The sequence below is a fragment of the Sceloporus undulatus genome, chromosome 6 (assembly GCF_019175285.1).
Source record: "Sceloporus undulatus isolate JIND9_A2432 ecotype Alabama chromosome 6, SceUnd_v1.1, whole genome shotgun sequence".
NCBI lineage: Eukaryota > Metazoa > Chordata > Lepidosauria > Squamata > Phrynosomatidae > Sceloporus > Sceloporus undulatus.
In genome coordinates, this window is record NC_056527.1 from 37,110,368 (window position 1) to 37,113,839 (window position 3,472).

The following is a 3,472-nucleotide window of genomic DNA, read 5'->3' on the forward strand; positions in this document are numbered from 1 at the left end:
TATCTATCTATCTATCTATCTATCTATCTATCTATCTATCTATCTATCTATCTATCATTTATCTATCTAATAATTATAGAAACAAATCTCTATAATCGTTAAATAGAAAATGTAGTAAGCTTAAAGGTTCGACTCAGTCAGACTGCTACACTATATTTATTTACCCACTTAGAAACAATGAAGCTTTTAAAGTGGAATTTATACTCTTAATAGTTGGCTAGTAATCTGAAATATTGGTATCACTTAAAAAGAAGTTAAATTTTCTGCACAGCCATTTGAGCTGCCCTTAAGAAGGTAGGAATAACAGATCCAAAGAAGAGAGTGGCATTTCAGGTAACTCCAAACAGTGGCTCTCTTTAATCTCTAATAGGTGCAGCTCCCCTTCAAGTACAAGTGACAGGGCTCTGTCTCCTCCTCCCAGTGTCAGTCGTTAAATGTGCCCTGATTTTCTTTTCCTAACCTGTTGCTGTCAGTCAGGCCCTGTTGTCATGGGACAAGAAGACTTTTAAGGGGGAAAAATAGAAAGGCAAAGGGGCGTGTGTGTTTTTTTGTTGGGGGGCAGCAACTCCATTTCATCCATAAAATGTCTCAGGCTGCAAAGGCAAATCCGCAATGTTCCAGATTAAAGACATCATGAAATATGGCTTTTAATTCTATAACTGGGAAGGATGCTGTCACGCTTTAGCCCTAATTTGTTCTGAAGCCAAAATGAAAAGGAGAAGTATATATACATCAGAGAAAAGCCAAACGTCTTTCTCTGTGTAGCGGGTGGGGAGGCATAAAAGACGGCAGGGAAGGAAATAATAAAAAGATCAATATGTGAATGCTGTACAGATTTCAATGTGCTGTAAGCAGTCATAACATGCTCTAAGTGCAGAATTATCTGCCTCCGTCCTCTCTATGGATATTCCTTCTTTCAAGGAATATGATCTGCTTTGTTGAACAAAACCTACCACTACCACATATGGGAAGAATGGTTATTTTAATTCATCATATGGTAATTTGTGCTATTTTTGAAGTTATATCATTTAATAATTAGGTTAGATTGAAATAATTAGCCAAAAATGAGAAAATAAACATTAACAGTATCGACTCTTCTTCCTTGAGTCTATAATCTTGAAAAATGCTAACTGTTTAGAAGGGGGGAAATCCCTGATAAATTAAACCGTATTTCATACAATGGGTAATTTTTTTAAACGTCATACTAGTAAAATATCGTTTTACCTTTTCTAGGTTTGAAAGAAATAACAACGTATCTAACAAATAACACATGTTTTCACTGAAACAAAAGGAATGATTCCCAATAGCCATCTGAAAGATTTTAGACCTATTCCAAAATGTAGCCATATAGTTCATAGTTTCTTTTTAAATGGCAATATTATTTTCAGTTTAAAGTTTCTGCCTAAAGGACCAAAAGCATTCGAATCAAAATTACATGATTTTTATGTATGTTCCATATTTAACAATGCTTAGTGCCTAATGTTCATGGCTAGCTGGTGGCTGCTATTTCAATATCATTCCCAAGACTGTTGTTTAAAAACATTAATGGAAATAATAGATTTCTTAAAATCCACCCATGGCTAGAAGTCTATTAATTTATCCTAATATAATTAAGATATTTGTGATGCTGCGTTCTGAAATATGTGATTTTGGCCCTCCTCCAGGAAGCAGGCAATTTATATTATATCATTGACTTCTTTTTTTTTGGGGGGGGGGGAGTTTTTTTTTTCTATACAGCATCCTGATGCTAAAGACATATGTTTGGGAATACATTCTCCTGATTTTAGCTGCCTTTCACCCTGATCCTGTGATCTGCCATCCAAGACAATACCATGAGGCCAAGTGAAATAAAGGCAACACTGTAAATGTAGTATTGCACAAAGCAATTTCAGCATTGCATAAACAAAGGGCACTTGCAATGGATTGTGGAAGGTCATGTGAATCTTGTATGAATGAGATGCCAGCAAGAACAATTAATGGTAATGTCTGTAAGGATGATATCATTATCCATATGGGATATTCCATTAAAGCAAGCACCATATTGTCTACAGCAGCGTGGAGAATCCTGTTCAACTGTAGTTCCCATTATCCCCAGCTGACTACCCAATTGTTAGTTACAGTTCAACAACATCTGGAAGGCCCATGATTTTTACTCTTGGTCTACGGTAATATGGCAAAATACTTCTTTTGCTTAAAAATGTAGGTAATATTTACATTAATAGCTAAATATGCATGAGACTACATACATGCATATTTAGCTATTAATGTAAATATTACATACCCAAAAAGTACAGAGTTATATGGCAAACCGTGTGCATAGAGTGCAGATAGTTTTACTGGTGCAAATGCTGCAGCAATAGTTCTCTACAAACATTCATAACATGTGGCTACAATTTCATATTCCCAGCTTCTGCAAACTACATACAACTGAAATGGAGACTGCAAAAAATGAAGCACGTATTTCATATATATTTCAAAAGTTGCTTTCTTCTTGAACATACAGTTCATAGTATTTATTTATGCAATAAATATTCTATCTGAAATAGTAATGGCCTTTTATTTTAAAAATAGTTCTCTGGAGAAATGGAACTAGTAACAACACTTCCTAAAATCCTGGTAATTATGGGGCGGGGGAAGAATCTCACATTGTCTATTGATTTTGTTCTGATGTGTTGTAATCTACTTTGCCGATGAGCAATCAAATAGGATGCTTTTATTAGCTCAATGGCTATAATGCTTCAGTACATAGTATTGTGGCATTAATACCATGATTTGCTAATCAGCACCTGCAGGTATAAAATGGTTCAAGATCCATAATCCTGGAAGTGATTTGTGAAGTGCTTTTAGAACATAAATTATAAAAGCTGGATATCTAATATAATTTACTGTATTTTATATAATAAAGTTTTATATTATAACTGGAATGTAAATTCAATAAAAGGCACACGGAGGTTATTCTCATTTGTTTCATTCAAGACAAAAGAAAAAACATATCTTGTCTAACTGTTTGTTTAGGAAGTTCCCTCTCGTTGAGGATAGCAATTTGATTTAGGTGAAGGATTTTATAGTAGCTTTGTCATTATATAACTATACTTTCTTTTGGATCAAGATAGATGACCTCCATATTATGAACTGGAATAAAAGAATTATAAAGAACTCTTCATAACCACCATCTCTACCTGAACTTCTTCTGTGTGCAACAGCAAGCAGTTGGTCAAAACCTTCAAAATCCTATCTGAAAAGCTAAGACATTCTGTAGAGATGGTAATCAGAAGGGAACAAGGCTCTTCCTCTTCCTCCCTAAACGATGAGTAGGGCCCTCCAATTGGATTGTAGATTGACCAAAGTATGTGCACATGTCACTTAAAAGAAGGAAAATGTGAGTTGCATAATTTATGTTTGGGATAATAGTGGAAATCAGAATATTTCCTAGATCAGTGCTTCTCAGGCTATCTGATGTGGAGGATTGGCA

At 34.8% G+C, this 3,472-nt stretch overlaps 1 long non-coding RNA gene across 1 annotated transcript in view; it reads left to right on the top strand.

Moving 5' to 3' along the window:
• The window catches only part of LOC121935772, a 21,785-nt gene that overhangs the window by 477 nt on the left and 17,836 nt on the right, over positions 1-3,472 (top strand). The gene's annotated exons all lie outside the window — the stretch shown is intronic.